The sequence below is a fragment of the Hemiscyllium ocellatum genome, chromosome 2, assembly GCF_020745735.1.
Source record: "Hemiscyllium ocellatum isolate sHemOce1 chromosome 2, sHemOce1.pat.X.cur, whole genome shotgun sequence".
NCBI classification, from domain to species: domain Eukaryota; kingdom Metazoa; phylum Chordata; class Chondrichthyes; order Orectolobiformes; family Hemiscylliidae; genus Hemiscyllium; species Hemiscyllium ocellatum.
In genome coordinates, this window is record NC_083402.1 from 117,789,372 (window position 1) to 117,812,816 (window position 23,445).

The 23,445-nt window shown below is 40.7% G+C and overlaps 1 protein-coding gene across 3 annotated transcripts in view; it reads right to left on the bottom strand.

Moving 5' to 3' along the window:
- Positions 1-23,445, bottom strand: part of snx30 (sorting nexin family member 30) — a 61,791-nt gene that overhangs the window by 33,502 nt on the left and 4,844 nt on the right. Inside the window, exon 1 of one of the 3 annotated variants that reach the window (XM_060845686.1) lies at positions 14,595-14,654. The exons of the other annotated variants lie outside the window; for them this stretch is intronic. The gene's annotated coding sequence lies outside the window, so the exon portion shown is untranslated. Of the gene's footprint in view, positions 1-14,594; positions 14,655-23,445 lie in introns of those variants that run through there. 3 annotated transcript variants of the gene reach the window in all.

The window sequence follows — 23,445 nt, forward strand, 5'->3', positions numbered from 1 at the left end:
AATCTTTCCATAATCTGGCACCCTCATCACAACTGGTTTTCCTACCGACCTTTATGACATCAGCAATTTGGCAACCACGTGTTTATTATTTCATTTGTTATAAATAACTGAGGTACCAACCGAATCAGTGTGGATCTTGGCAACCCATTTACACTTAGTCCTTAGATTCTGTTAGACATGCTTGTTTATTTTCCACCATGACTTTTGCCACCTTATCCAAATCCATGTACAACACATCCATCAGAAAACTCATGCCACTCCACCCAAGAATTCCTGAAGATCAAAGGCACCAAGATGGAAGAGGATGAAATAATGGTCTCCTTTGACATAACAACCCTGTTCACATCCATCAACATCAATCTGGCCAAAGAAACACTGACTACACTATTAGAAGAACCAAAGACACATACAGTAAACACCAACTTCATCAGCAAAGGCAATATCATCAAGCTAGTGGACCAAGTCTTACCATCCAGATAAGCCAACGGAACACCCATGGGATCTCCGATAATCTGCATTACTGCCTCTGCTAAGAATCCAAGACTCGAACAAAAAAAAAACTCTAATCATCCAACCCAAACTTTGGGTCCACTATAATGGAAGACATGGTCGCCATCACTAAATGAAACAAGTTAGAGGAAACCTTCAAAGCCATCAATAATACCCTATCGTGAAATTCACTGAAGAGGAAAACAGCAACAAACTGCCATTCCTAAATGTCACAGTAGAGCGAACAGCCAATGGGGAGCTTCAAACCAGCATTACAGGAAAACAGACCAAATACTGAACTACAGAAGCAATCATTCCAACATCCACAAAGAGCTGCATTCGAACACTATTTCAATGAGCTACCACACACTACAGCAGAGGAACTAAGAGCAGAGGAAAATCACCTATACAGTGTATTAAAAAGAACAGGTACCCAATGAAAACAGTCCACCAATTTCTCTGCAACAAACCCAAACAAGCAGACAAAACACTTCCAGAAACTCTAGCCACTCTCCCCTACATCAAAGGCATCTCAGAAATGACTGGGCTACTCAGAACTCCGATTCATGGTAGTCCACAAACCCACCACCACCACCACCACCACATTTAAAAACAGCAGCTAATGAACTTGAAGAGGCCCTAAACAGAAAACTAATATAATTTACAGAATACCTTGCAAGAACTGTACAAACACTACATTGGACAAACAGGCAGAAAACTAGCCACCAGGATACATGAACATCAAGTAGCCACAAAGAGACATGACCCACTCTCACTAGTATCCTTCCATACAGAGGAGGAAGGATATCACTTCGAATGGGACAACACAACCACCTGAAGACAAGCCAAAGAGACAAGCACTAGAATTCCTAGAAGCAGGACATTCCAACCGGAACTCCATCAATAAACACATTGACTTGGATCCTATCTACCACCCCTGGAGAAGAAAAGGAAATGACATTGCAGGAAATTACATCACCAACCCAAGGAAACCTGAACAAAAAAAAGTGGGCTCAGTGATGTTTCATCTCCATACTAGGCAACATCTGAAAACAAACCTTTCAGCTCAGCAAGCAAACCTATATCCACATCCATTAGAACAGATGTCACCTCAATAAATTGATCAAACAGGACTACTGCTTCAAAAAGCAGTATGGTGACTCTATTCAATTACTTTAAGAAAACATTTTTTTGGATAAGTGTTAACTTAATTTTAAAAATTTTGCCTTTAAAAATTGGAACTTTTGGACGGTAAAACCTCTGTGCAACCACAAACCTTCATTAGCCATTTCCTGGGTTATCAGCACACTTGAGATTAAAACTTGGCATGGGATTTGATCTCAAGCATACTATCAATGAGAAATAGCTGAAGATAATTTGTAACATAATATAGAAGAGGGCTCTTGTGCTGCAGTGGTGGTATTCCTACCTGTGGGCCAGAAGCCCCAGATTCAAAGTCCTATCTGCTCCAGTGGTCTGTACTAATATCTCTGAACAGTTTTGCATCAACTGATCTACAGAAACATGAAACAAATTTTAAAGTGCGCTTTGATCAAGCTGCCAGCAAAAACACTATCAATGCAGTGATGCAGTGTAGTTAACTAGAAGGCATCGGGTTTGCCATTTTGCTCAGAGGAGCTCACCAACAGCATTCTTTCTATAGCTGATTCACACTCAGTTAAAAAATTCCAAGGCACACCACTCCGTATCAAACAGATGCCACTTGCCATTTCATTGGCAGGCGGACTGGGGTGAAAATGAAGTGAGCACAAAGTTTCCAAAAAGTTTGGAGGTGGGGCATTGTCAAGAGTTCAAAAGCAGCCAAATGGCATACGAAGTGGTTGTATCTGAACATGTTGCATAAGAGAATGGAAATACCTACATCACAGGATCATCTCTGGTCAACTGATAAAAGATAGTGAGAAAAATGTGTTTTCAAGTACACTGGTGCACACTCACTAACTTGCAAAATTTGGAAAGTATCCTACACAACCAAACAATAAGATTAAATAGCTTAATTAAAATCAAATTGATGGCCTGAAAGTAGGAACCCAACACAGCTAACAACCAATATAGAGGTGCAGTAAAGGACTTAGGGGATAGCCCCAAATAACAAAACTCTGACATGCTAAACAGCAACCCAACAATTTTAAACATTGTACGGAAGTGAAAAATATAGCATTTATGGAAGCTGCCAGTCAGCAAGCTATCTGCCACCTCTGCACTTTTTCAAATTCATTTCACAGCATGTCTCAAATACAACAGCTGATATTCCTGTTGGTGTCAAGATCCTAAGTAACAAACACATTCAAAAACAGTTCAATTGCTACATATAGTTCGAGACATAAAATGGAATTTCATTTGCTCCTCCCTGTTATCATAATGCCATAAACTTCTGAATTAGGAACTTAATTGAATTTAACATTGAGCCTCATGTTAAGCGTGTGTAAGGAACTAAAGCTCTGTTGTTTCTCAGCATGAGTCATACAGCAGTCAACTCAAGTGTCACAATTAAGCTGACTTATTAAAAAAAAGGGGAGACCGGCTTCATTCAGTGTGACAAAAGTTTTCAGGAATTACAAAAGTATCGCATAGAGGTGTTATTGTTGATTAAAAATATCAAGTCCAAATACAAGTCAACCATTGAGATAACAGAACAATATGAAGATAGGAAAATTTGATTTATCCCTCCGATTAACAGCTATTTTTAGAAATCAACCTGTTCAGCCACGACATACCACTGGAGCAGGTGGAACGTAAGTTCTGACATTCTAGGCAAGAGGAGCCCCAAGTGCCCTGTTTAATGCTTTCCTCAACCAGAAAGAGGGAACAACTGATCATTAAATCTTATTATGTTTTGATCACAAAACGGGCATCATGTTATTATGTTGTCTGACTTCCATACAATCAATGCATTTCAAAACAAGTCATTTGTGAAATATAGTATACTCATTGATAAATGACGGCTCAAACCAACAGTAAGCATTTTTGCCTAAGCAATAAGCTGGCAGTTATTGCAACTTTGCCTTGGCAAGGATGCCCATGACCAAAGGAACTAGGAACTGTGAGAAGATTGAAGTATAGAAATCAGAAGGTGATGATGATATATTTGAACAAGTTAGCATTGAGGAGATGTAACAGTGGCAATTTCAAATGTCCTGCAAGTGTCAGGCCCAAATGAAGTGTGTCCCAGGTTACCATGGGAGGCAAGGAGGAGACTACAACAATCTGGCCAGTAATCCTCTGGCACCTCTAGAGTCAATGAAAACTAGACAATAGTTAATATGGTAGAGATTCAATAGGAAACTACAGATCAGAGTGTCCAAATCAGTGGTAGGAAGCTAATGGAAATAATTGAGGGAACAGAATTAATTTCTATTCAAAAGTAGTAAGAGTCAGCATGGTTTTGTCAGGGGAGATCATGTCTAACAAAATGGACTGAATTTCCCAAGTAGTAATTAGGTGTAGAGAAGAGGGTAGCACAGTTGATGTAGTTTATGTAGACTTCAGTAGAGTTTTTTTTTAAGCAAGTTCTTCCATGGTAGACTTAAAAAGCTAAGAGCCTACGGGCTCCATGACAATTTGGACCCAAAATTGGTTTGGTGGCACAAAGCAAAGGGTGAAGTTGAAGGGTGTGCGTGAGTGACTGGAAGCATGCAGCTGGTGATGTACCAGAGTTTGGTGCTGGAACTTTATTGTTTACGGTGTATGTTAGTAATCTTGATATGCAAATTGGTGTTGTGGTAAATAGTGAGGAGGAAAGCCTCAGATTACAGGAATACATAGGTTGTATGGATAATGGCAAATTGAACTGAATCCTGAAAAGAGGGGTTGATGCAGTTTGGGAGGACCAACAAGACAAGGGAATACATGATAAATGACAGAACCAGGCAAAGTATAAAAATAAAATTAAAGGAACCTTGGTGTGTAAGTCCATAGATCCTTGAAAGCAACAGTTCAGGGAGACAAGAGTGATTAGTACAGCATACTTACCTTTATTAGCCAAAGGACTGCATACAAATGATGATTATGGAGTCTTTATATAATGGTAGTTAGGCCACTGCTGGAGTTGTGCACAGCTCTGATTGCCACTCTAGAAGGGATGTGTATAACAAGAGGGGGTGGAGTAGAGACTTCCTAAGATTTTGCAGGTGTTCAGCGTTTTAGCTTTGAATAGACTAGATACATTGGGATTATTTCCTTAGAGCAGAAAAGGTGGATGGAGGCATCTGATTGAAGTGCACGAAGTCTAAAGGTCATTGATTGGGAAGATCAGGAGAAACCTTTTCCCTGAAATAGAGGGATCAATAACCTGAGGCACAATTAAGTTAAAGAGCAGGAAGCTAGAGTGGAGATTGAGAGGATTCTTCCCCATCCCCACCCAGAGCAGCTTTTTAGGGTGCCATCTGAAACCCACGAACAACTAAATGAAAACTAGTGCAAACAGGAACTCAGGATATTTTATCTTTTAGATTATCAACTCAAACTCTAAAACCTACCAGGTTAGGGCCTAGTGCTTGAAAATGGGATTAGAACAGGCACATGCTTGACAACTACTGTGGACACAATGGGACAAAGGACCGCTTTTCTATGAGAGAGAACAGACGGAGGTGATGATTATCCCTTAATTAATGCACAATCGAGACAGCTTGATTAAGTTGTTACAGTTTTGTGATTAAACTTGAAATAAAACAAATTAGGAAAGTATTGCCTAGACTCTAATCAACCTTTAACACATTTCATTTGTTTGCTGCAACATGCAGCAAGATGTACTATTGACAACCGTGCTCAAAAGACAATCAATGCTCATACCACATGATTCCTCATGATGCTGAATATTAACTACCAAATCTGCAAGCTTTACCTAACATGCAAAGTTACAAGCAAACCTACTAGCAATCTAATTATAGATTAATTTACTGACTTCAAATTTATGCAGTTTGAAAGCCAAATCCAAGAACAAGTAAAAACCATCCATTGCCATGAGTTTTCACTTTTGCATTCCCGGCCCAAAGCTTGTCACCGTTTGAAGAAACATGAAAAAGTTGTGAGCTAGTAAAAATAGCAGTGGGGAAAAAAAACCAATCACTAGTCTATTTGTGCATCACAACATTGCTGTCTTCCATGTGTATCCATCATTCAAATAAGAATTTCAATCATGAAAAAAATTGGGCAACCAAGCAGAAAAACAAGTGAAAGTGCCAAAATTAAGAGTGCTCTCTCAAATTAAAGTAACAGCCTGATGAGGCATACTCACTGATATCAGACCTTACAATGTTCTAGAAAATAAACTATATACCTGACTATGCCCTGCTCCACCAGAACAGTTCAAGCAGAGGGAGACACAGTCAGGTGAGAATTGCCCTGGAAGTCCTCAACCCTGAGGAGAGCACACATTTCACACCATCAGGTTAAACATGGGTAAGGAAAGCTCCAGATTACCACATATGCCCCCACAAAAGCAGAAGTCAGCACCCCTTGTTAAATACCACTGAGGAAGCAGAGGTAATGGCAAGAGCACATAATGTACTCTAGATGGAGGAATTCAACTATTCCTCAAGAGTGGCTCACTAGTACTACTAAAAGCTGGTCTAGTTTTATAGGACAAGAACTGCTCAACTGGTCTGAGACAGAGATCCAACTAAAAGGAACAACATTTGACAGCATCCTCAGCAACATGCTTTGCCATAGATGCATCTAACCATGACTATATCTGCAAGCATGAACACCAGAGCCCCCAGGGTAATAGTGTTCCATCTTCATATTGTGTCATGGCACTAACGCCATGCTAAATGGCACGTATGAGAACAGATCTAGTAACCCAAGGCTGGGCATCCCGAGTGCAGTGTGCATCAGCAGAACTGTACTCCAGAATCTGCAACCTCAATGGCAGCATAGCCCCTAGTCTACTATTACCAACAAGCCAGGAGATTAACCCAGGTTCAATCAATAGTGTAGAGGAAATGCCAGACCAGCAGCATGCACATCTAAAAATGAAGTGAGGGGTTCTTTTATGGTAGGAGAGAAAGGTCTGCAAAGTTTTTCCATAAATGAACAGATGTTGCAAAATGTCAACATACAAGGCACCTAGATCATTGATAAGTCATTGAAGACAAGTATATGCAGCAAGACAATATGAATGCAAATGGAATGCTAGGCTTTATCACAAACTGGATGGAATGAATGTGTCTTCATTCAATTGTACAGAAACTGGGTTAGATCGCACATACAGTGTGCAGGAGTACTCATCGATGGCCCAGTGGTTAGCACTGCTGCCTCAACACCAGGGTCCCAGGTTCGATTCCAGCCTCAGGTGGCTGTATGGAATTTGCACATTCTCCCCATGTTTGCGTGGGTTTCCTCCGGGTGCTCTGGTTTCCTCCTACAATCCAAAAATGTGGGGGCTTGGTGAATTGGCTATGCTAAATTGCCCATAATATTAGGTGCATTAGTTAGAGGGAGACACGTCTGGGTGGGTTATTCTTTGGAGGGTCGGTGTGGACTGGTTGGGCCGAAGGGCCTGTTTCCACACTGTTGGGAATCTAATCTAATCCAATACTTCTGGGCTGATCAGAGTCTACCAACCTGGCCGTATCACAGAATAAACTATATGGGCAGCACAGTGGTTAGCACTGTTGTCTCAGCGCCAGAGATCCGGGTTCAATTCCCACCCTCAGGCGACTGACTGCGTGGAGTTTGCACATTCTCCCAGTGTCTGCATGGGGTTTCTCCCACAGTCCAAAAATGTGCAGGTTAGGTGGATTGGCCATGCTAAATTGCCCGTAGTGTTAGGTGAAGGGTAAATGTAGGGGAATGGGTTTGGGTGGGTTGCGTTTCAGTGGGTTGTTGGGCCGAAGGGCCTGTTTCCACACTGAGTAATCTAATCTTACCTCAAGGATATTATCCCATTGAGGCAGTGCAATGAAGTTTCACCAGAACTGTTCGAGATGGCAGGACTGTCTTATGACATGAGACTGGGGAAATTGGGCCTGTATTCTCTACAGTTTAAAAGAATGAGGGGATTTCATTGAAACCTATAAAATACAAAAAGTCTTAGACAAGGTAGGGACAGATAAGATTCTTCTTCTGGTTCAGTAGTCTAGAAAGATTGTACAACTTGAAAATGCTGCTATTTAGAACATGAGAATAAATTTTATTTCCTCAAAAAGTTCTTTGGAATTCTCTACCAGAGAGCATTAGAACCCAAGTTTTTGAGCATGTTTAAAGTTGAGATTATAGCAGATCACCAGTATCACGTTTTGAGGATAGTATTGGTATAAGGCATTGAACTGTTTGATCAGATGTGGAGATGGTTGAATTGTCTACTCCTGTTCCAACTGCTCCTACCTTATAAACTTTTTTGCCCAGTCTTAAGCTTCTATGCACTGGTCATTTATCCAGCTGTTCTGATTTCTCTTGACTTATGGGTTCATTTCTCTGTTAATATTAGTTTGAGCCTCACATGAAAATCCATTTTATGCTAATCCTAGAAACTTTGTTCAACTCTCAAACACAAGCTGGTACTTATCCATTCACATTTCTTGATGTTGCTCAACTCCAAACTATCTAACTTTAGATTTTCATCATGTTCTACACGTGTTGTTTTGTTGAACCAAACATTACTGGAAGAAATATGTACAGGTTCTAGATATCTGGTTTCCACTAATTTGCTCAGATCAATTCTTAGTTGCTATTCAATTTCTGCAACAATTACATTTGCTCATGCTAAAACCCATAGCCAAAAAGGCAACATTAGCTGCAAACCATCTCCATGGCTGAACAGTGCATTGCCAGTTACAATTAAATCAAACCATATTTCAAGTTTCAGACAATTACATTCACTATTTTCTAAATAATTTCAAAAGACATTGTTTAGTAGAAGAATGCTACCAGACATTTTGCTTTAAGAAAACTGCCTTCCTCACCGATTTCAAAGTTGAAGCTTAAATACTCAATCAATACTTAAGTTGACAGCATGCTTTCACATCTCCCATTATCTCCAATTATATTGACATTCATGGCTCCACCTTTTGCTGAGCCTCAAACTAATTTAGTCTTCAAAATGAAAGCACAAAACTAATCATTCACTCAAAGCTTTAGATTGAGACAGCAAGACTTGAGATTATATTGCACTTTGGGAATCAAACAATGGTACCACATTAGCCAACCTCCAATCTTCCAGCACCTCACACGTGACTATCAATGATACAAATATCTCAGCAAGGGGCCCAGCAATTACTTCCCTAGCTTCCCACAGAGTTCTAAAGGTACACCTGATTAGGTCCTGAGGATTTATCCACCTTTATGTGTTTCAAGACATCCAGTACTTCATCCTCTGTAATTTGGACATTTTTCAAGATGTTACCATCTATTTCCCTACATTCAATATCTTCCATTTCCTTCTTCACAGTAAATACTAATGCAATTTTTCCTTTTAGTATCTCCCCCATCTTCTGCGGTCCCACACAAAGGTTGCCTTGCTGATCTGAGGGGCCCTATTCTCTCCCTAGTTACCCTTTTGTCTTAATGTATTTGTAAAATCTCCTTGGATTCTCCTTAACCCTATTTGCCAAAAGCTATCTTATGTCCCCTTTTTGCCCTCCTGATTTCCCTCAAGTATACTCCTATTTCCTTTATACTGTAAGGATTCACTCGATCATTCCTGCCTATACCAGACATGGGTTCCTTCTTTTTCTTAACCAAACCCTCAATTTCTCTAGATCCACCATTCCCTACACCTACCAGCCTTTCCTTTCACCCCAACAGGAATAAACTGTCACTGGTTCTCCCATTTCTGAAGGCTTCCCATTTTTCAGCCATCTCTACCTGCAAACATCTGCCTCCAATTAGCTTTTGAAAGTTCTTGCCTAATACAGTCAAAATTAGCCTTCCACCAATTTAGAACTTCAACCTTTAGATCTGGTCTATCCTATTCCATCACTATTTAAAATCTAATAGAATTATGGTCATTGGCCCCAAAGTGCTTCCCCACTGACACCTCAGTCACCTGTCCTGCCTTATTTCCCAAGAGTAGCTCATGTTTTGAACCTTCGAGGTACATTCACATATTGAATCAGAAAATTGTCTTGTACACACTTACATTCCTCTCCATATCAACCCTTAACACAATGGCAGACCCAGTCTAAGTTAAAATCCCCTATTATTCTTACAGATAAGAAATCTAACAAATTTGTTTCTCAATTTCCCTGACTGTTAGGGGGTCTTAAATACAATCCCAATAAGGTGATCATCCCTTTCTCATTTCTCAGTTCCACCCAAATAACTTCTCTGGATGTATTTCTGGGAACATCCTCCCTCAGTACAGCTGTAATGCTATTCTTTACCAAAAAAATGCCACTCCCCTCTTCTCTTACCTCCCTTTCTGTCCTTCCTGTAGGATGTGTATCCTGGAACATAAAGCTGCCAGTCCCATCAATCCTTGAGCCATGTTTCTGCAATTGCTATAATATCCCAGTCCCATGTTCCTAACCATGCCTTGAGTTCATCTGCCTTCCCTGTTAAGCCTCTTGCATCGAAATAAGTTGTTTAATTTATCAGTCTTACCTGGTTTTGCGCTTTGTTCTTGCCTGCTTAAACTTGCTTCTTTTCCAAAAAGGTATAGTCTCAGATTGATCTCTTTCCTCAGCAACTCCCTGGGTCCAACCCAGTCCATACTTTATATCCTCTTGAGCAGCTCTAGCAAGTCTCCCTACCAGTATATTAGTCCCCTTCCATTTTGGGTGCAATTCATCCTTCTTATGCAGGTTACTTCTACCCAGAAGAGAGTCAAATGATCCAAAAGGGTGAATCCTTTTCCCATACGCCAGTTCTTCAGCCATGCATTCATCTGCTCTATCCTCCTGTTCCTACCCTCACTAGCTCATAGTACTGGAGGAATCCAGATATTACTACCCTCTCACTTGCTTTTTACATTCCTGCCTAACTTTCATATTCTCTCTTCAGAATCTCATCCTTTTCCCTTCCTATGTCATTGGTATCAATGTGTACTATGACCTCCTGTTGGTCCCTCTCCCCTTTAAGAACATTCTGCACTCATATCCTTGATCCTGGCACCAGGGAGGCAACACTGTTCTGATTTTTCACTGCTGGCCACAAACATCCTGACTAGGGTGTTTCCCAACATAATTGATCGCTTGGAACCCAATGCGCCCCTCGTTAAATTAAAGTCTTGATACCAGAAGCTTTGCTTTAAGGTGAGAAGGACAAGCCAGGGAACTATAGACCAGTGAGTCTGACTTTGGTGTTGGCAAGTTGTTGGATAGAATCCTGAGGATTAGGATTTACACATTTGGAAAGGCAAGGACTGATTACAGACAGACAGTCAACATGGCTTTGTGCTTGAGTAATCATGTCTCACAAACTTGATTGAGTTTTTTGAAGAAGTAACAAAGAGGATTATGAGAGCAGCGTTGTGAACATGATCTATATGGTCTTCAGTAAGGTGTTTGACAAGGCTCCCCATGGGAGACTGAGTATGTGTATGGGTATAAGCAGTCAGGAAAAGAGTTAAGTTCGGAATTTTGTGAAACACTAGGTTCAGCTGAGCAGGACTCAGGTGAGATAAGAAATTAGTTAACAATAGGGTGCTGGAGTCAAGGGTAATAGGTTAACAAGGTGGAAAAGCTGTCATTATGTACAGCCTATTAACAATATTGGAAGTATTCAGTATGCAAGGTCAGCTAACGAGTATCCATTGTATGAATCCAGTTAACAAGGTTAAGAACATTCATTGTATAACAGTAAAGGGGCTCAGTCTCTGCTATTGATACACATTGATTATAACGGTCACCCAGTTAATATTTCTGTTGCTTTATCTGGATGTTCTTCCCTGTAAAGTGACTATATAGTTCATTGAGAAACTGCTGTTTCAGAGAATACCGTGAACTCATGCCGCTGTGCACATGGGCGATCATTCTCTCTCCCTCCTGTGTCGCTAAGCGTTTTGCTTCAATGGGGGAAAAAAAAAGACAAGATTGGTTAGCAAGGTTAGACCTCATGAAATAAAGGGAGAACCAACCATCTGGATACAGAACTGGCTCAAAAAAAAAAAAAGGACGACAACAAGGTGGTGGTGGAGGGTTGTTTTTCAGACTGGAGACTCATGACCAATGGAGTGCCACAAGAAACTGTGCTGGGTTCACTACTTTTCATCATTTATATAAATAATTTGGATGTGAACATAGAAGGTATAGTAAGTTAGTTTGCAGTTGACACCAAAACTGGGAGGTATAGTGGACAGCAAGGAACAGATTACAACAGGATCTTGATCAGGTGGGCCAATGGGATGAGTGGCAGCTGGATTAGACAAACATGAGGAGCTGCATTTTGGGAAAGCAAATCTTAGCATGTCCTATACACGCAAATGGTAAAGGTCCTAGGGAGCTTTGCTGAACAAAGACCTTGGAGTGCAGGTTCATAGCTCCTTGCAAGTGGAGTTGCAGATAGCTAAGATAGTAAAGGCGGCATTTGGTATGCTTTCCTTTATTGGTCAGACCATTTAGTGTAAGAGTTGGGAGGTCATGTTTTGGCCATACAGGACGTTTGCATGCAATATTCCAACAGTGGCCTAACCATTCTATCTCCCTATCAGAAGAACGTTGTGAAACTTGAAAGGTTCAGAAAAAAGATTTAAGAATGTGGCCAGGTTGTAGGATGAGCTGCAAGGAGTGTCTGGGGCTTTTACCCTGGTGCTTCAGAGGCAGAGGGAAGACCTCTACATGTTTATAAAATCATGAGTGGCATGGATAGGATAGATAGACAAAATCTTTTGCCTGGGTTGAGGGAGTCCCAAACTAGAGGGTATAGGTAGAGGTGAAAATGTGTTGCTGGAAAAGCGCAGGTCAGGCAGCATCCAAGGAACAGGAAATGCGACGTTTCGGGCATGAGCCCTTCATCAGGAATGAGGTATAGGTAGAGGGGAAGATATGAAAAGAAACCTAAGAGGGAACTTTTTCCACGCAGAGGGTGGTGAGTGTATGGAATGAGCTGCCAGAGGAAGTGGTGGAGGCTGATACAATTGCAACATTTAAAAAGGCATCTGGATGGGTACATTAATAGGAAGGGTTGAGAGAGATATGGGCCAAGTGCTGGCAAATGGAACTAGATTAGCTGGGATATCGGATTGGCATTGATGAGTTGGATCAAAGGGTTTGTTTCCATGCTGTACATCTGACTATTTCAAAAGGACTTAACAGCCAATAAAAAAAAAAAAGTGTAGTCATTGCTATAATGTAGGAAATGAGAACAGCAGTTTGGACTCAGCAAGCTCCCAGAAACGAAAATGGGGCAGTAACCACATCCCAGGTCTGTTGTATTTTTGCAAATGTTGACTTGGGGATAAACATTGACCCTGGTGGCTACCCGAATCATGTGTATTCCAGTACAGAAGCGCAGGAGTAGTGAAAAGTTTTTACAATGGTTACCTTCTAATGGTAGCATCTTAAGTACCAGGTACAAATCTTGGATACAAAAAAGAGGAATAAAAAAAGGGAAAGTAGTAGCATTACTTAGTGTCTAAAAACTAGATAAGAAATAAGATAGTTAAATGGAGTTCCCTACTTGTCTTCAGAATGGTGGTATGGGATTATTTTTACCCAAGGTGGCAAATGGAATCTCAGTTTCACGTGCCATTCAAATGACAGTACATTTGGTAGTGCATCTATTTTGTAGTACTATACTGGAATGCTCGTCTAGATCAGTCTCCAGTTGTGGAGTCAAAGACAAAAAGGGAAAAAAAATGGTTATTTCAATCCACTGTCCATCATAGGATGGTGTGCAACACCAGAATGACAGAATGAGTCCTACCAGCAATTCCCAGCAATGTGAAAATTTGATTTTTAGCTACTCCTCTCTAAATTTGAAGATAAGTAACCCATGGAGACATGTTCTACTAGATCTTTAAGCTGGTCTTTAAATAATTCAAATTCAGCACCAGATTGAAATGCTGCCCTAAAGGTAGCACTGTCATTCCTTTGTTTCACAATCTGATCGCTCTCAGTGACCAATGTCTTCCAACTCACTGGTTGCTTGAAAAATGCTCCCAGATTCTAAAGCACATCAAATTATTATACATTGTAGCTGCCTATCACACTTAAGATAAAGCTTTTATTAAAGCTACCCAATTTATCCAACATCTTGCAATCCTTTTCTCTTCATTACCTCTAATTTCCTTGATTCAGTTTTCACCATCTCCCAGACAAAGCATTCAAAAATGAATTGCTGGGTATTACATGTTTCAAAGGACTTCAAATTTCAGAGACAAACCACATACAAGAGTACAAAACTGATGGTACCAGATCTGTTACTGGCTATGTTTGGATTTTCCATTTGGATTACAATCTCTTTAGAGAATAAATTGCTCAAAAGTGTAATGGCAGAGTCTTACATTGGAACTGTTGTAAACTCATTTGCTGGAAATTTAGACAATGAGCAATGATGTCACCTTCAAATTTGGGAGCTGGCAAATGATGGGATGCCATTGTTTGAAAGATTTAATCAAAAACCTATTAACTGAAAAACTGTTGCACAGTACTAAAAAAAAAATTGAGTAAAAAATGAGGTCTGCAGATGCTGGAGATCACAGCTGCAAATGTGTTGCTGGTCAAAGCACAGCAGGTTAGGCAACATCTCAGGAATAGAGAATTCGACGTTTCGAGCATAAGCCCTTCATCAGGAAAGACATCATTGGTTGTAACTACCTCATTTGCTATGCTTGGAGTTCCCTGGTTTCTTCCTCCACCCTTATGGGCTAATACAGTGAGCACTATAACACTGCAATGTCAGTTGTGTCTCAGTTAGTAGGGACTGTTTTTCAGTCCCACTTGAGGGCACATTAAAAACACAACCACCACCAAGGTTGGCACAGCTAGCGTAGTGCTGAGAGCACACACCATTGAGAAATGGAGGCTTTGACAGTATATTGAAAATGTAATTATCTGCTTTCCAGTTTAAAAAGATTCAATGACAATGAACTTAAACATTGTGCCCTGAACAAAATCTCAGCCACCACAAAAATCTGATCATCAAATGGCCGCTTGCTGCACACAAAATGTATGCAATGTTTTCTACATTACAACAGCAATTACCTTGCGGAAAAAACCTTGTCGGCTGTGAAGCACTTCAGTCTATCAGCCATGGAAGGTAGGTGTTGTTTCCTTTGCAGGGCAAGTAAATTCTTGTTTTCAAGACCCAAGTCACAAAGCAATATATCATATTCCAACTCTGCTGGATCAGCCATTATGCTAGTGTAAACATGTTAGACATTTACCATAAATTAGAAACAGAAATTGCTTTGCAGTTTAAAACAAAAATTCAGGCACATTGCACCTCCTACTCCAATAGCACAAAGTGTTCTTTTGTTTCCAAAAAATTAAAAAGCCTTTGACTCAAAAGAATATTATGGACACCAGACAATGCCCAAAACATGATCAGTTACATTCAAAGACAGCTCAACTTAGAACCATGTTTACATCCCATTTTATGATGAGTGCCTACTCAACAGTACAGACCAGATTCAAAGAGCATCAGCAGATTTATTCTGAACCAGATCCCAATCAAAAACTTGATTGGATGCTCTAATCCAACCGGTGACTAATTAGGAGTGACTTAGTCCATAAGTTTGGTCCCTATTTAATGACAGCCCAGATTTAGCTGAACATCACATCACAATGCATCACCCTGCAGACCATTCCTCTCCTCCATCTCAGTTTGCCTTGCAAGTTGATACGAGAGGACAGAGTATCTGCAAGCTGGAGTCCCTGAGCTATTTAAGGGTTAATTTGCTCTGCTGACCTGCAGGAAACTGGATATCCCAAGGCTAGAGTGGTAAGTCTGTCTTACAGGTAGAATGTAAGGAATTTACATTGCTCTGAATGGCAAAGGATAGCCATTTCCTAGTTATTCAGAGTAATAGAAGTACATCATACCCAGAAATAAATTAGAACATTGCAATTAAAATTCTGACTACTCCTCCTTGAAGTTAACAAAATGATTCACAGCAGATCTGATCATTAAGGGATGATTTACATTAATTATTTCTGGAAATGATATGATCACTACATTGTGTACAGTGGCACATTACTGGGGGGGGAAAATGGCTGGGGGTCATCTTGTGGGCGTTATTGATTGTAACAGAAAACTCTTGTCCTGTATAAAAGGAAAAACTGTCCCTTTGTTCAGAAAGAGATCCCTCGACATGACTGCGAAGAGTGTGTTAGGGTTCCTCTGCAACTTGTACTTAAATTTTGGCTGTTCACAGAAGTTGACATGTTGCAGTTGCATCAAGGGTGTACGAATCTCAAAACATCTAACACCTCTAATTGTTTTGCAGGGTGGAAAGAACTTGCTCTTTCTTCCCCAATCCCCATTTTAATTTTAGAATTTTTCTACGGTGCTTTCAATTTTAAATGAAAAATTCACCCCATTTTGAAGATATTGACCTCCTGCATTGAATGGGCACACCAGGAACGCAGCACAAAGCCACAAAAGCCAAGGGACTACTGGAAACAGCTCAGTTCATTCAAGAGTTTACATAGATTTCTCCTGAAAGACTTGGCAGATTGAGCCTGTCACTACATCAATTGTGACAATTCAGACCACTGACCAATACAGGTTTGTATTTTCCACTAAAGCCACCTACCAGCAGCAAGTCCAGATTTCCTACAATGCCAAACTACATTATGAATACTAAATTAAGTGGTGTAATTTGGCAAACATTAAATCTGTTGTCAACGTTTAAATGTCATTTCCATGCCTGGATAACATGCACAAGAGTTTTCCTATAACACAGACAACCTTGCACATGCTAAGACGAGTCATTCTGTTCAGCCCACCACTTAGGCCAACTAACAAACAAAACAACACTAATCCCACTTTACCCACATTTGATCCATAACCTACAATTACTTAGCATTTTAAGTATTAATTCAAATGCTTTTTAAGTGTTGCAAGAGAACCTGCACCACCCTCTCAGGCAACAAGTTCCATATTTAGTCTGGGTGAAAAAAAGCTGTCAGATGGTCTGTAAATCCACTTGCTCACTTTAAATGTTATGCCCGCTCATCCTCAGTATATCTGCCATGGGGAAACAATTCATGATCTACTGTCTATGCCTCTCAAAAGCATATGCTCCCTCAGCTCCGAAAGAAAATAAATCCAAATCGATCAAGTGGATAAATCCCAAGACCTGATCAGGTGGACCCCAGAACTCTGTGGGAAGCTAAGGAAGTGATTGCTGGGCCTCTTGCTGAGATTTGTATCATTGATAGTCACAGGTGAGGTGCCAGAAGACTGGAGGTTGGCAAACATGGTGCCACTGTTTAAGAAGGGTGGTAAAGACAAGCCAGGGAACTAGAGACCAGTGAGCCTGATGTCAGTGGTGGGCAAGTTGTTGGAGGGAATCCTAAGGGACAGGATGTACATGTATTTGGAAAGGCAAGGACTGATTAGGGATAGTCAACATGGCTTTGTGCATGGGAAAATCATGTCTCACAAACTTGGTTGAGATTTCTGAAGTAGTAACATAGATGATTGATGAAGGCAGAGCAGATGATGTGATCTATATGGACTTCAGTAAGGCGTTCGAAAAGGTTCCCCACAGGAGACTGATTAGCAAGGTTAGATCTCATGGAATACCAGGGAGAACTAGCCATTTGGATATAGAACTGGCTCAAAGATAGAAGACAGAGGGTGGTGGTGGTGGTGGAGGGTTGTTTTTCAGACTGGAGGCCTGTGACCAGTGGAGCGCCACAAGGATCGGTGCTGGGCCCTCTACTTTTTGTCATTTACATAAGTGATTTGGATGTGAGTATAAGTACATGTAGTTAGTAAGTTTGCAGATGATACCAAAATTGCAGGTATAGTTGACAGTGAAGAGGGTTACCTCAGATTACAACAGGATCCTGATCAGATGGGTCAATGTGCTGAGAAGTGACAGATGGGGTTTAATTTAGATAATGGAGAGGTGCTACATTTTGGGAAAGCAAGTCTTAGCAGGACATAGACACTTAATAGAAAAGGTCCTAGGGAGTGTTGCTGAACATAGACCTTGGATGCAGGTTCATAGCTCCTTGACAGTGGAGTCACAGGTAGATAGGATAGTGAAGGCAACGTGTGGTATGCTTCCCTTTAGATCGGATGATTAGATTTCCTACAGTGTGGAAACAGGCCCTTCAGCCCAACAAGTCCACACTGACACTCTGAAGAGCAACCCACCCAGACCCATTCCCCTACATTTCCCTCTGACTAATCCACCTAATACTATGGGCAATTTAGCATGGCCAAATTACCTGACCTGCACATCTTTGGACAGTGGGAGGAAACTCGAACACCCGGAGGAAATCCACGCAGACAGAGGGAGAATGTCTGTGTGGAGTTGGTACAGTCACCCACAGCTGGAATCAAACCTGGGACCCTGATACTGAGTCAGCAGTGCTAGGAATAGGAAGGGTTTAGAGGGATATGGGCCAGGTGCTGGCAGGTGGGACTAGATTGGGATGGGATATCTAATCGGCATGGACAAGTTGGACCGAAGGGTCTGTTTCTGTGCTGTATATCTCTAACTCACTATCTAGTCTCTCCCTCAACAGACTTTTCATCTCAGGCAACATGGTTTTCCTCTGCACAATTTCCAATGCAATCATGTCCCTCTGGCAACCAGAGCTGCACAGTATTCCAACTCTAGCATTAACATTTTAATCATCAAGTTGTAAGGAGACTTCCTTGCTCCTACATTCTACACTCCAGCTAATGAAGACAAACATCCTGTATTCCTTCACCACTCCTTGGTGACACCATCAAGGATCTATTACTTGTACTCCAAGATTCCTTTGTTCCTTAGTACTAAATAAAGACCATTGTTAGAACTCTCAATTTCACACTTAGAATAAAGTTCCATTTTGCCATTGCTCAGCCCAATTTACCAGCTGATCAATACCAGCCTGTAGCCATAGACCATCCTCCTCTCTGTCAACAACATTTTGTGTGCCACCCGTGAACTTCATAGACCTTCTTTATTCACATCCAAGCAGAGTGACTAACAAGGGAACCAGCCCCTGTGGTGCACTGATGGTTACAGCTTCCAAATCACAAAAACAACCCCCCCCCCCACCCATCACCATCCTTGGCCTATTTGCAAGCCAATTTTGAATCCAGTTTACAAATTTGCCTTTGATCCCATGGGCTCTGACCTTTTGGATCAGCCTTCCATGTAGTATCTTGTCAAAGGCCTTACTGAAGTCTAGGTAAACCACATCAACTGCATTGAAATATATTTAAGTCACCTTTCCAAAAAAATTCAGGCAGTCAGTATCTCTCTGGAACAAATTAATGTCTATTATTTAACAGTTGGGGCTGCCCTGGCTGAAGGGGATGTAAAAATGGCTGCCTGCAAGTTTTGGTTGACCTAATTTAGAGATCATTTTCAACTAAGGCAGTGGCCTGTTTTGTACAGTATTAAGGTAAACCATAAATTAGGACATCTGTAGTTTGATAATCTTGTTATCTTGAATATATTCTAAGATAGCACACAGAGGGTCCTGTTGCAAACATGCAGCTGCAGTTGTTTATCCAGAGACAGCTGGATAAGAACACCCTCAAGTATGGTGACAGAAGAATTCCACACCTAGCCGATTAAAAGCCTGAGATCCATCACAAGATAAAAAGGGGCAGTTAAGATTTCTAGACATTCAAAAATCTAGAACTGATTATACATAAACATCTCAATAAACATTCAAGTGATTTAACCAAATAACTTTGGGACACAGCCTTAGACATTAAAGATAGGCCCCCACATTGCTAGCAGAGATGATTTAGTTACAGGCACAGGTGTCAGCAGTATTGATTTTGTTGATTAAGATGCTTTGTAAAAGTCCCAAGGATAGATATAAGCATGTCTATTTAATATAATGAGATCAAAAGACTGTGGGCTAATCATACAGTTGATCATTGACCATGCAGTCACACAATTAAACTGATTGGATGCAAATGTAATCACTTAATACTACAATTGGTTTAAAAACAAAATGTATAAAAAAGTTTGTCTTTGCTTTGTTCAGGGAAACAGCTTCTGGACTCGCATAGATTTCTTCCACCAGTGTAACATTAATAAACCCTTTGGTGCTCAAAGTGGACTCTGGGTATCAAAGGATTCTTTTAGCCAGTCTGCCTCAACACTGAACAATCCCTGCCTTTGTAAGTGTTGATTAATCTTGTCCCTCCATTTCTAATGATTCCTTTACCACTGAGACTAACTAGTCTGGAATTCCCTGGCCCATCCCCATTACCCTTGTTTGAAGCAACCAGCTTAGCTTACTTCCAGTCACTTCACCTGAATTATTAATTACATCCACCAGGGCCCCTACAGTTTTCTCCCTTGCATCCCACAGCAGCATGGGATATAGCTTATCACACCCTGTGGAATTATGCATCTGTATGCCCACTGAAACATCTATTTCTTATTCAGATGCTCTACAACCTCACAATCCCAACTCAAATCCTCAGCCATAATGCTTTTCCTCATTTGTGAATACATAAATGAATATGTATATGAATATTAGAAGAGATGTATTCAAGACCTCACCCAAATGCTCCGACTCCACAGTTTGCCCCTTTGGTCTCTAATACACCCCAAGCTTTCCCTGGTAATCCCTCTTACTCTTAACCATTTCTTTTTGTAATTAACCAGCACCTATGGAATTTGGAATATGGAAGTCGATCAAATATTCCAGATAATCAAGAGGTATACAATTGCAATAAGCCCTGACCAAGCAAAGCCTTGAGACATCACTATCCCTGAAAAAGAATTAAAGAGAACAACTCCTAAAATCATACTAAAAACCACAGTAATAAAGAGAAACATAATGCCAGGGGTATATACACACTTTGTTTATAGCATAAATACTCCGTACTGGAGACATACGATTTTTGCCAGTTTATCAGGAGTGCGAGATTAATACAGCAAGCTTTATTTTATGCCAAAGATTTTGTGATCCCTCTTTGCCCTCCTAATTTCTTTAAGCAACACACTACTCTACACTTTTTAAACACCCTTCCCTATTTAAGGGTGTTGTGTTCAACATATGCAAATCATATGTGGAAGGGTCCAAAACTAGAAAGTGATTTAAGGAGAGGGGAAAGATTTAAAATGGAACCTAAGGGCCAACTTTTTCATGCAGAGAGTGGTGCATGCATGGAAATGGTGGAGGCTGGTATAATTACAACATTTAAAAGGCATCTGGATGGGTATGTGAATTGGAAGGGTTTGAGGATTAATTGGCCAAATGAAAAGGGGACTAGATTGGACCAAAGAATCTGCTTTTGTGCTGTATTTCTTTATGAATCTACATGCTTTCTTCACTAGAGACAAAAAACTGCACATGCTGGAATCCAAGGTAGACAAGCATCAGGCTAAAAGAACACAGCAAGCCAGGCTTCATTTTCTTAATCAAGCTTCCAATATATCCTGACATCCAGGGTTCCCTGGATTTGCTGCTGTTGACCTTCACTCTTAGAGAAGATGCTGGCCCTAAATTCTTCACTTTACCCTTTTGAAAAAGACTTCCACTTTCCAAAAGTGGACTTACCTAAAAAGTAGCTATCCTAATTTATGCCAGATCCTTGATACTGAAATTGGCTTTACCCCATTTCGATACAAACGTCTGCATTATCCTTACCCTTTTCCATGAGAACTTTGAAACTTACAGTCACTATTGCCAAAATGCTTTCCCACTGAAACTTCAACCACTTGACTGGTTTCACTTCTTAGTATTACATTTAGCAAGTCCATTTTAATTCAGGCAGGCTGCTCAAAAAGACTACAGAGGGAACATAAGAGCATAATTATAGTCCAGAGAATACCATCATCTCTAATCCGTAGGTTTTAACCATTTTACATAATTTAAATAAACCTTGCTTTGGCCCAAACTGCACTAAAATTCACCTACACACCAACTGACAGCATAAATACTATCCAGGTATAGAATCCTCACCCTGCCTCTGTACAGATTGTTCGAGCTTATCTCAACCAAATGTCATTATTTTGGTAGATTATTAAAATTAAAACTTTACATTATTATGTAATAAACAGTCTAAAAATGTTCTCATGTCAGGAAGCTCATGACTCCAAAAAAGACAGACAACTGATGAACCTTGGGAGTCAATGGTCTAATTAATTTAGATACACAAAGATTTTGACTGTGTATAGACAGGCTTTCAAAATTGCCTGTTTCTTTACACCTCACCACTTTATGCTGTCACATGGCATCACAACAGAACATTACATATCATAATAGAGAGTCCCAGAAAAATGCACAGGGACAACTGTGACCTGAGAAAAAAATGGCGCTGTCTAAATTTCATAAAACAACATTTGTGGCTTCCTTTTGTATTGAGTTTGAACTGAATATGTGCCTTGTGGCACATAACATTAAGAGATTGTGAAAAACTGGAAGATAGAGTTCTCTTTCTGGATTAAATCAGGTTTTAGGAGAAAGTGAAGACTGTAGATGCTGGAGATTAGGGCTGAAAATGTATTACTGGAAAGGCGCAGCAGGTCAGGCAGCATCCAAGGAGCAGGAGAATCGATGTTTCGGGAATGAGCCCTTCTTCAGGAATGAGGAAAGTGTGCCAAGCAGGCTAAGATAAGGAGGTAGGAGATGGGGTGTTGGAAATGCGTATGTGGAAGGAGGTTAAGGTGAGGATGATAGGCTGGAGTGGGGGTGGGGGCGGAGAGATCAGGAAGATTACAGGTTAGGAAGGCAGTGCGGAGTTCAAGGGTTGGGACTCAGACAATTTCCCCTCCCCCCACCTTGTCTCAGTCCCAACCCTCAAACTCAGCACCTTCTTAACCTCTCCACCCCCACCCTAGCCTACCACCACCTTAACCTCCTTCCACCTATCGCATTTCCAACACCCCTCCCCCAAGTCCCTCCTCCCTATCTTTTATCTTAGCCTGGTTGGCACTCCCCTCATTCTTGAAGGGCTCATGCCCGAAATATTGATTCTCCTCTCCTTGGATGCTGCCTGACTTGCTGCGCTTTTCCACCAATACATTTTCAGTTTAAATCAGGTTTTATCAAGGAGCATGTTTAAGTTAGGCATCAAGCTACCTGCTGAGGACAGAAAGTCAAGCAGTTCTTGGGAAAGTCAAAACTTGGAGGTCAATAAAGGGGTCTTTTGTTGCTTTCAATTGATGGTGGAAAGCCCGGTTGGCAAAAGTAAGGACAGCAGATGCTGGAGATTAGAGTGCGCAGTGCTGGAAAAGCACAGTAAGTCAGACAGCATCCAAGGAGCAGAAGAAGAAAAAAAAAAATCAGCATTCCAGGCAAAAGCCCTTATTAGAAAACCTGGTTGAAGCAGACTATAAAGTCCCATACTGGTGGTTCTAAGAACCCTTTCTAGCCCTGGGTTTCAAAAATCAGATTGGAAAGGAATAAAATATCCAAAGCTTGCAGTGAAGGCACATCTCAAATTGCTAGTTCTCTACAAAAGAAAAAGTGAAAACTAATTGTTAAATGCTATTGTAGCTCACAACACATTACATTTGGATAGTAAAATATACTATGAATATGCTCTGCCATAAGATATCAGAACTGCTCAGCATTTCCAGGACATGACATTTTAAGAGTCTTTTTTGCAGAATCCACCAGTAAAAAAAAGAGAAACATACAGATAAAGAATACAGTAACACAGCTGGCATGACAGAGGAGAGAAGAGAGGGGACCGCATGGCACAGCACATTAGGACACTCCCTATTCATCAACAGAATGTTAGTGAGTGCATTCCTACTGTTCAAAAAACACTTCTCTAGTTTGGCAGCTGATGCTTAATACTATCTGCAGCTTCTAATCACTGAAAGACAATTCTGATGCTTGGCTTAAGAAAGCAAGATTTTGGTATTTAAACAACGAAATAATATAAGGACCGATACCACCCAAATAT